Genomic DNA, 11,197 nt, shown 5'->3' on the forward strand with positions numbered 1-11,197 from the left:
TGGCTTTGGCCCCCCCCACCTGGGTTGCAGGGATCGGGCAGGCTCAGACTTCGGTCCCCCCTCCTGGGGTCGTGTAGTAATTTTTGTTGTCAGAAGGGGGTTGTGGTGCAATGAAGTTTGAGAACCCCTTAGTGTATTAGTGTATTAAACAGCTAGCAAGATTTTGACTATATTTTTGGCATGTGGAAGTTCTACTGTATTTAGAGGTTGTTACAGTCTTCTGCTGAGCAGGGTTTCATGATTAATATTGTCACCACCTCTGTATATAGGTGGCAAGTTTTCAGAGCTAAGTGGAGCTCATCACATACATACATATATATATATAAAGCTAGAGCTGCTCAGAGAATTTTGACAATAGCATTTTGCCAAAAAAAAAAGAGGGAGAAATGAACATTTTCAGCATTTTTCAAAAAACGTTTGTTATAATTTTCCAACCGGCTCTTAAACAGACCTCTCAAGGCCTCGTTTTTAGAAGCACTCACTGCTTGAGATGGATTATTGAAAGTGCACCTCCACCCCCACCATGTTTATGCTCCCATTTCATCATCATCATGACAAATCCAAAAGGAACGTAGCCTATGATGGCCACGCACATGTTCCTGGGATAATGGACATTCTTGTACTTCTGGGAACAGCGTGGGCCTACCCATGCTGAGATGACCTTGCCACAAGCGAGTACCAGGTTGAAGAGTGTGGATCCCTGGCCCCGCCAGCGTGACCTCACATAAACTGTGTGTGCGAGAACATGCCAGTGGGGTTGGAGCAGTGCACTCTTCAAAATGGCGTTCCCCGTCCCATACTGGACAAAATGACATCCAGTTTTGTCTCAGTACCGGACGGGGGACAAACCACCCAAAAAGAGGACTGTCTGGTTTAAAACCAGACAAGTGGCCATCTTAATGTAGCCTCCTTGCAGATTGAGCACCACCCAGATCAATTTCTAGCAAGATCCTTAAGGTGGTCTGACTGGATATTCAGTTTATTTCCATCACTAGCAATCTTATCACTCCACCGAAGCTTTTGGTGACCAAGTGACCATTGGCCATGTACCAGCATTCCTTGGTAAACACACTTGTTTGTTTGTCTTCCAACCTAATAATATGCCTGTACCAAGAAAGGCACCAAAACTGAAGCAGTGCTGATGGAGGCAGTTGATGGATTCAGCTTTAAATATCTGAATTTCTGATCTTGTTCTGACATTTACAGCTGAGCAAGACAACGAGAATCAAAACTGTCAGTCCAGTGCTCTTCAGCCTTCCCCTTATGCATCCATTTGCTGCCCATCAGATGGTAGCTGGCTACAATCTCCTCCTACCCAGTTGTAGCTGCATATGTGGTCCCCTTCACAGGACATACAAGCAGCTGAGAGGATGGAAGAAAGAACTGGTGAGGGACTAGGGAAAGCAGGCAGTCAAGCAGGGGGTGGGGTTAGTGAAAGCCCTCTGAAAAGACACATTTATTATTATGGTTAAGAGCTGACAGACTGGTGATGTGTGAAAAAGTTGCACATTCGTTATTATTTTTTATATGGAGATACAAATAGATTAAGCCAAATTTATAGGTTCTACACATTTATTGCAGTGAGGAAAGGGGGAAGAGAGCCCAAATGGCTCCTCTTATTGCACACCTGACCAAGGACTGGGCATTGTGGTAGCCCTTGCATTCACAGTGTGCAAGGACTACATTTGTCTAGCACCTGTGTTTGTCCAGTGCTGATTCTCTGAAGGGGAAGCTAAGGAGTGGAGGTCATAGCCCCACTGACTTACGTCCTGCCCTTTACAGCAGAGCTGGCTGGGCATAGAAAGGAATAGACCCTACAACTTCTTCAGGGCCTCATTACTCCTATGCTCCCTGAAACTCTGTAAAGCACTGTGCCAACTAGGAAGTGCATCTCCATGCCACCCCAACACAGGGCATTTCTTTAGGGCATGATTTGTGTTTTCTGAAGTTGGTAGGTGTGCATGTAAGAAAAAAGAATACATGTTTTTAAGTGGAGCGGGTTTAAAACAAACAAAAGGAAGTATTTTTTTCACACAACGCACAGTCCACCTGTGGAAATCCTTGCCAGAGGATGTTGTGAAGGCCAAGGCTATAACAGGGTTCAAAAAAGAACTAGATTCAGGCAGTCTTCGGACTTACGACACAATTGGTTCCTGAAAATTGCGTCGTAAGTCGAAATGTCGTAACTCGGAACCACAATCCACTCCAGTGTGGGACCAAACGTCGTAAAGTCTAAACCAATTGTCGTAAGTCAAATCAGAGTGTCAATTCAGAAACGTCGTAAGTACCATTTGTCATAAGTTGAACGTCATAAAGTCAAGGACTGCCTGTAAATTCATGGAGGATAGGTCCATCAATGGCTATTAGCCAGAATGGGCAGGGATGGTGTCCCTAGCCTCTGTTTGCCAGAAGATGGGAATGGGCAACAGGGGATGGATCATTTGATGATTACCTGTTCTGTTCTTTCCCTCTGGGGCACCTGGCATTGGCCACTGTCAGAAGACAGGATACTGGGCTAGATGGACCTTTGGTCTGATTCAGTATGGCCATTCTTATGTTCTTATGTTCTTAAACTCTGTTCCACTGAGGCATTTTCCAAACATTTTACAACATATATGTACCTTTTGGCATATATTCTGTTCTGTACTGATTATTTTCTCATGATTATTAAAAGGAATGAATTTATTATAGCCCACAAGATATGTCGTCCCAACAATGCGCATACAACACATAGTATATTAATCTGCTTTGTAACAAATAATTAGAACAACTATCTTCCTCCAGTGGGTCTCACTGTCCTCAAATGTGGACCATACAATACTATTTGCAGGCTGCACATGTGAGGGTTGTCAGTTATGTCTGCTATAAAAGGCTCAGCACTTAGGGGGCTGTCAATTAAGTCTGCTGTGAGAGAGATTTCAAGAATCATTACTCCAACAGTATTTATCAAATACAAAAATAAAACAAATTTACATGAAAACACCAAATGCAGACTGATCGCATCATTTTATTTTATGGTGAGAGTGTTTTGAAATGAGCACATAAACTATAAAGGCAAATCAAACAGGCCAAGAGGTCTGTAAAAACATCTTACTAGAAACAGTGCTCTCTTTTGTGTGTTCCCTCACACAGCTTTTCCTCCTCCTCAAGCTTGTGACCCAAAGCCCATTGAAATCAATGCAAATCTTTGGATCAGGCCCATAATCTCAATCTCATTTTTTTCAAAATATCTTTTCCCCTTGTCTGTATTTTTTCAATATTTTTTAATTCGGTAACTCGCTTGGGGATAGTAATTACTTTTTCAGTACTAGGTCCTCAGGACTGCACCAGGTTTATGCACATGGGTAGTCCTGTCTGAACCCATGAAGTTCATCAACAAATGAGAATTTGCAGATATATGGGGAGAATTTGCTGTTATTTGAAGTCATTTGCTGTGCTTCACATAGATCCAAATGCAGTATCTGGGCCTTATTTTAGAAAGTGAGCATTTTGGGATTATGGAATTTGGCGGCTCTTCAGTTGTCTGCCTTAAACTTCTCCCCCATATATTTATGACGATTGCTATTGCTGGTGCAGATCCACCAGTGGTAGCAACAGTTGGAGTTCTAGCGTAGACAAAAGGTTTGCACCAGGGTTTTGCAAGGGTGTAGCTAGACCAGGGGTTGGCAACCTTTCAGAAGTGGGGTGCCGAGTCTTCGTTTATTCACTCTAATTTAAGGTTTCACATGCCAATAATACATTTTAACGTTTTTAGAAGGTCTCTTTCTAAAAGTCTATAATATATAACTAAACTATTGTTGTATGTAAAGTAAATAAGGTTTTTAAAATGTTTAAGAAGCTTCATTTAAAATTAAATTAAAATGCAGAGCCCCCCGGACCGGTGGCCAGGACCCGGGCAGTGTGAGTGCCACTGAAAATCAGCACGTGTGCCGCCTTTGGCACACGTGCCATAGGTTGCCTACCCCTGAGCTAGACTGTCGTAGCAGCACCAGTGCCAACTCCTAGATAGATATGATAGATATGTAGATATGTGTAGATATGTTGCAGTGGTGTAAAAGGGATTTGCACCAATGTGACTTACCCTGTTTTTAACCCAGTGGAGTGCATGTATGGTAGGGGTTTCCAGTTGTGCGCCACTGAAGGAGGTCCATTAGTATAGTCACACCAGTACAAAAATCCCCACTGAGACAAACCTAAGGTGCGAGTGATAGATGGTATTATTACTAGACCTGTTCTGAAACGGATTAGATAAAACAATAATTAAAATCCTGTTAAGTAACCTTTGCGTGGAACAGGTCTAGATGACCTGTTGGTAAGAACACCAAATCAGAATGGCAATGTTTTACATCCAACTTGCACTGGTGTAAATGATGTCACAACCATGTGGGGCAACCATGAATATGGACCAACAGCAGCTACAAGGCTGTAAGAGAGAAAGTGGGGAATAACTTGATCAAGAAGACAGTGAAAGTCCCAGATGACAGGAGTAGTTAGACATGTGCACGCACACACAGCTCAACAAGTATTTGATTCTCTCTTATTTTAAAACCTGTTCCATTTGCTTGCTATTCACTTTTCTTCATCGGCTCCTAATTAAAACATGGAATCCCTATATGCTAGCAAAGTGCATCTGACATAGTGGAGGTTTCCTTTGAGTACACACATAAATTATATTTTAAATGAAGTGTTTTTGGTATCCTGATTTTAATTTCTATGAAATTTTGCCTTGTCCACTTCAAAGCATTGGGATAAAACATGCATTTGTTTATATTGTACAATAAGTTTGAATACAATATCATTTACAGATTTTAAAAAGTGCTGCTGAAGCATGGGGGGCATTTTGTTTTGTCTTCTGATATTTTAAGTTTTGGATTTGGAAGTTTGCCATTTGGGGAATGCTGTATCAGACTTGGCTGCATCGGTTCTCTGTCCCAACTCCAGCTAAGCCCTAATGTGCACTGATTCTGTCATGCAAATCTCGCTAGTTAACCAAGTAAGAGAGAAAGCACTGCTTAGTGGTGAGAGCAGAAGACCAAGACTTAGCAGCTCCAAGTTCTGCTCTTGGTTCTGGAATTAGCTTGCTGTGTATCATTGAGCACGTCAGTTAATCTATCTGTGCCTCAGTTACCATCACTGTAAAAAGGAAGGTATAATACTTACCTACTATGTAGGACATATAAGATTAATTAATGATTATAGAGTGCTTGGAGATCCTAGGAAGAAAGATGCCAAATTAATCAAGTGCATTATTAATGTCATTGAATTTCCCATTTCCTTGTTGTTGTTTTTTCTCATTTAAATTTGGTTCTATAACTTCTGGTGTTACCTACACAATTTAGGGCTTTCGCTCCCCTACCCTCTCTTTTGGGTACTCAGGAAGTGAGGGATCCAACATGACCCCTCCATGGGCTCAGGGCTAATACCCCTTCCTGGTGGACTCAGGGAGTTACGGGTCTGCAGGACCCTTTCCCAATGAAAGAGCCTTACACAGTAATATCCTTAACCTATATTTATTACAACTAATCAACAGAATACACATGCTAAGCATACAATGCTCAGCACTCCCAATAAAGCAGATAAACTTCTCTTGATGGCCAGTCAAGATTAGAGCGTCTGGGGACTTCGGCTTATGCACGGTGTGGTTGGCAGGGTGTTGAGGTCTGGCAGCTTTGATCTTGGGCTGTGTCCTGGAGTTAAGTTTCAAAGATCTTCCTTTTGGACCCCAGTTTATATAGTTAAAACTTGGGTCCTACTTAGCTATACCTTAACCAATAATTTTAAACAAAAGTATTACAAAACAGTTGATACCAGTCAACTCTGTGTTCTTGGGGAACCAGGGCGCAGTATCCAGCCTGTCTGACTCATGAAAGATTCTCTCCCCCCCCCCCAGCAGCCTCTGCTTAAACCAAAACCCATCAGAGAAAAGACGTGCAGAGAGCAATGAGGGGCATTGGGAGACACACCTAGACCCCTCCTGACAAGGGTGACAAGATTAAGACATCTCCATTAACATACAGAATGAAGAACAGAGACAACTCCCCTAGCCACATCTGCATGAAAGATGGGACAGGGAGACATCTCAATTTGCATACAGGATGGAGAACAGAGAACCGCACTGAACTCTGGGACCAGAAAAAGCAGGGAAGCACTGCATCATGGGAATCTCTGCTCCAGATGTTAATGAACGTATGCCTGCCCACACCCAGCTCAGCAGTTATCAGACCAATTCTAGTAATGAATCCTTGGTTGATATCCAAAATACTGAAGCAGCCTAGTTGCATTGTGGGCTCCCTGGAAGAAAACATCACCCATAGCCAAGAGTGATCAGCTCCTATTGCCTAGCCTAAAGAAAACCCTTGAGTCATCAGTTTACCTATAAACAAATCTAGTGTTCTCCCTTGAATCATTGTATTTTCTCTATAAAAATCCCTACTGACCCTCCAGTCAGTGTTCTGATGCTTAGATCCAAACTATGCCTCAGTTCCACTGGGACTACATCTTCTCCTGACTGATCATGCTGGGGGCTCTGCCTGTCTCCAGCACTTAGGACCCTGAGCTACCACCATCACCTGGGAATCCTGACCAGTTCAAGCCTCATGGAGTGGGTGAGATCCCCCTTTTTTCTCTCTCTCTGTTTTCCTTTCTACCTTAGGTATTAACCTTTCATAATGTATGTTATGTTGGTTTAGCTCTCCTTGTGTAGTTATCACTATTATTCAATAAATAACTTTTATGGTTGAGCTAGTTGCTTCCCTCTCTCTTGCTGAACTTTACGCTTTTGTGTTTTTAGCTTCCCCCATTCACTCTACAGCAACGCTTCTTTTACCTAAGCTAAAGATACCTGCAGCACCCAAAATACTGTGGGGTTGGCTCATCAAGTAGGTTACTGCCAGTCAGGGGTGAAAGTAACTTACAGGACTTACCGGTACTGCTGGAGTCCTGAAGGGGCGTGGCCTCATCCAGAAGAGGCGGGACCTCTCGAGATTTAAAGGCCCTGGGGCACCGGCTGTGGCTGGGAGCCCCAGGGCCTTTAAATCAACCCGGGGCTCCCAGCTGCAGAGGTGGCTGGGAGCCCCCGGGCCTTAGGGGCAAATTAAAGGGCCCGGGGCTCCGGCTGCCATGGAGCTCCGGGCCCTTTAAATCCCCCCTGCAGCTCTGGCAGCCAGGCTGGGGCCGGGATTTAAAGGGCTCAGAGCTCCCGTGGCTGCGGGGAGCTCTGAGCCCTTTAAATCCTAGCCCCAGCCCGGCTGCCGGAGCTGCGGGGGGGATTTAAAGGGCTCGGGGCTCCCCGCAGCAGCAGGGAGCCCAGAGCCCTTTAAATCCCCGCTGTGGAAGCCAGTGCAGTCCGGCACGGCGTACTGGCTCTTGCCGGTACGCCGTACCGTACCGTATTGGCTTACTTTCATCTCTGCTGCCAGTACAATTGTGATGTGAGTGGGAGAATAGGGACGTGCTGAATATGGGACGAATAAGGGTGACAACTTGAAAGTGCTGCTTGACCCAGTCCATGGAGCCCAGGGGAATATAAGTGGGGGGCAGCTTGAAAGTGCTGCTTCATCCAGCCCATTGAGTCCAGAGACATATAAGGGGTCAGCTTGAAAGTGCTGATTGACCCGGTCCGCTCAGACTTGCTCTGTTAATGTGTGTGTGTGTGTGTGTGTGTGTGTGTGTGTGTGTGTGTTCATCTGGTTCTGGGGCTGGAGGAACCCAGCCCTGGGGAACCTAGGTCCTGCAGGATAGCTCCATTGGGAAGGGACTTGCAGCAGGGAGAAGTAGAGCTCCATATGAAAACACAAGTGACACAAGCAGTACATTGATAGAATTACAGAAACCCCCTCCCCAGAAGAGTAACCCTAATAAATGAGCATACCCCAAAGTAACGGCCAAATCTGGTAACAGTATTTTTAACCAATCTTAGCATATTACGAAACAATTCTTTAACCAATCCTAGAACATTATGCAACAATTCTTTAACCAATCATGCCCCACCACTGTAATTGATTCAAATCTTGCAAAATTAGTTATGCAACAGACAGAAACAATTAAAGAATCAGACAGAGGCCATACACATAATTTTAAACAATAGAGAAGAAGAACCATAAAGGCAAAACAATACAGAAGTATAGATTTCACAATCACAACTGTTGATAAGTGGTTTCTTGCCAGAATGTTATCATACAAAGTTTTCTTCAAACATCTTGAGATCTGTTTCTTTATCTGGTGATGGTGGGTACTATTAGGACAGGAGTGCCTTCTTAATAGCCCGATATTACACTCTTTTGGTGCAATTTAGATGGAAGCAAGGATGTGACTCTGCAACTTAGCTCATGGCTGCTCTTTTTACTGCAAAAAGGCCTCACACCTTACACTGGGGGAAAAATAACCTCTCACTTAGATACTCAGACCAGTAGTAGGTTTATCTCTTTATCACACAGAGAGCAGTTTATAGCTATTCCTTTATTGAATCTATTCAGATTTATAAACTTTTCCTTATTGATTTAAAAGTATTGGAGACATGCATACATTCAGTGTAAAAAGGAGGGAAACTGCTTTTTCACATACTGTTTTCACTTCCAGAGAATTGTTTATGGATATGGAGTAGTCATTGTAAGCACTGTAAACAACCAATTCACTTAACCGTAAAAGACAGTTCAGAGTGTGCCCTGTCCTCTGCATAGCAAACCCATTCATAATTTTGAAAACTTTTTATATTCCCTTCAGTATAGATTAAGGCTAAACGTGGCCCAGATTGATAAAATGCATGGGCCCCTAAGACCATTCTCTAGAAATCATGTTGCTGATGCACATGGGGAAAAAAAAGCCGTGAGTGATGGGAGAGGAAGGAGTGGTGCTGCTGGACAACGACAGCTCAGAGGGAATGGAGTGCTGCTGGGACTCAGAAATTCACATATCTATTCAGTAAGTGGAGGATTTTTGCTTCGTAACATTTTACATCCTTTTGGGACTCACTCTGCTGTAATCTGCCACTAATCAACTCAAGCAGTTTTTTCCCCAGTGAATATAAACATTAAACTATGTAGATTTCGCCTTAGATATCCGTTATAAATCGTGAAGCTGAAATATGATCAACAGACATACCAATGATGAGGTACGTTGCCTGTTTTGCTGGCAGTTGTATTTTCAGGAGTACTGTTAGTAAAAGGAGTAAGATGAGTACTTGGCCCTAATTGCCCACTGGCTTGCACATTGTGCAGTAATTTATAATTCTGTAAGAAGTAGTTTGCAAGTAGCAGTAATAATAGTCTGTGTAAAATGAGTGAAAAATGCTATGTCTGGTGAATCTGAGTGGAGAATTGTAACATTTTACATCCTTTTTTGGTTCACTCTCCCAGGTTTAAATAATTGTGCAAGGAGAGTTAGGCCCCCTTCTGTTCTTGAAATTAGAATTATGCCAAAATAGGGACACAGATCAAAGCTCACTGAAGTCAAAAAGAGTCTTCTCTTTGATTTTAATAGGCTTTGGATCAGTTCCTAAAACAATAAGGCAGAAGAAGGTGTGATTTGAAAGATTTGGGAGTATAAAACAACAGCAACAGCATTGCTTGAGCTCTCAGCAATTCCAAAATAACATTTTTTATAAAACTATTAAAGTGTAACACATCTACCAGGGATATGGCAAATGAAGGTGAACAACAAATATTAACATGGGATGTGTATCAAAAAAGCTTGTGAGTAAGGCAGCAACAAATACTTTGCCATTAAGAACTAAATTTAAAATTAAAAAAAAATCTGTCCAATTTTCCACTACGGAAGTCTATGCAATGCAGCCAGATAGTGTGATTTTATTGAATCTGGGTAAAATATTTTGGGAGTATTAATTTTAATTTTTGATATCACAGCTAAATAAGGGAGACAATTATTTTGTTATATCTGCTTCCTAATTATTTTTAGCTACTGAATCTTTGAATGTAAAAGCTTTAAAGCATCCAGCAACAACTATATCTAACATGAAGAGAGATTTTTTTCCCCAGCTGGTCCGATAGAAGGTGATGCTGTTTGTCTTCTACAATATTATATCAACACAGCACTACTTGCAATCTACCCTGCAGGTACCAGTGCCAACATCTGAAGAAGTGATCCACATGACACATGGAAGGCTCTACTACTTAAAAACTAAGGGCTAAACTCTGGTTTGTTCTATGAGGATGTGCATAGGGGTGAAGTAAGCACAGGAAACCTCTTTCCTCTGCATTGATGCGTCTGTGCAGGAGCTAGGTCAAATGCTGATCTAGTGCTCCCCATTAGCTAGGAGTTGTCTAATGTACCTGGTGGCAAGTAACATCCCTCGGAAGGCACAGTCAGCCAGGTGGAGTGTGTGGCCAGGTCCCCACCTTACCTGTCTCCAGGAGCTGGTCCTTGTGGACAGCATGCAGCACTTTTCTCCAGCAGCGCTTAGGTCTGCTGTTGAATGCGTTCTCCTCAGGCCCCGCATGCAGAAAAAGTCTGAAAACCTCTGTATGGCTTCTACAGATTTTATTCCTCTCACCACCAATCAGAGTAGTTCAGAGGGTAAATGACTGAATTTGACTCTAACAGCTGACATAAACCTTGTAAATTAGATGTGTCAATAGAAATTGTCTGAAACATCACTCCCTCTAGAGGTGGGAAGCTGGCGATACATTACAACCAGAACACACACATCAAGCGTGCGCACACACACACAGTAGTAGCAGGCATCTGCATCTCCCTACATTGTGGTAGAAGTTTTTCAAACTTGGTGGGGTAAAAAATAACACACACACACAAAAGAAAAATTAAAAACAAAAAAACAGAGTTTGTGGGAAAAGAAAAAAAATCAAAGAATTTCTAATTTCTGCAAGCACTGACAAACTGACTGACATCCTGATTACAGAAGAATTGAGTGATTTGTGATGCACGACTAAGCATACAATTGAATGTGGAGAGATGAAAATACATTATCTAGAGCCCAGCAGAGATAGCTAGGCGCCATCTTTCTGTAAGGGATGCCAGACATTTTGTCTCTTTGGCCATGCTTCCCATATCATTTATCATTTGAAAAGGTCAAACTATACTTAGATTTAAAATACAGTTAAAATAAATCACATTAAACCATTTTAGTTTATTTAAATACAAAATTACAAAGCATTTCCTAGGAGAGCATTTCACAAGGCCTCAGTAAGCGAGACGTGATGGCCAAGTGTGTCTACTCACTTTC

The sequence above is a fragment of the Terrapene carolina genome, unplaced genomic scaffold (assembly GCF_002925995.2).
Source record: "Terrapene carolina triunguis isolate 2854851 unplaced genomic scaffold, T_m_triunguis-2.0 Scaffold21, whole genome shotgun sequence".
In the NCBI taxonomy this organism is placed as follows: Eukaryota; Metazoa; Chordata; order Testudines; family Emydidae; genus Terrapene; species Terrapene triunguis.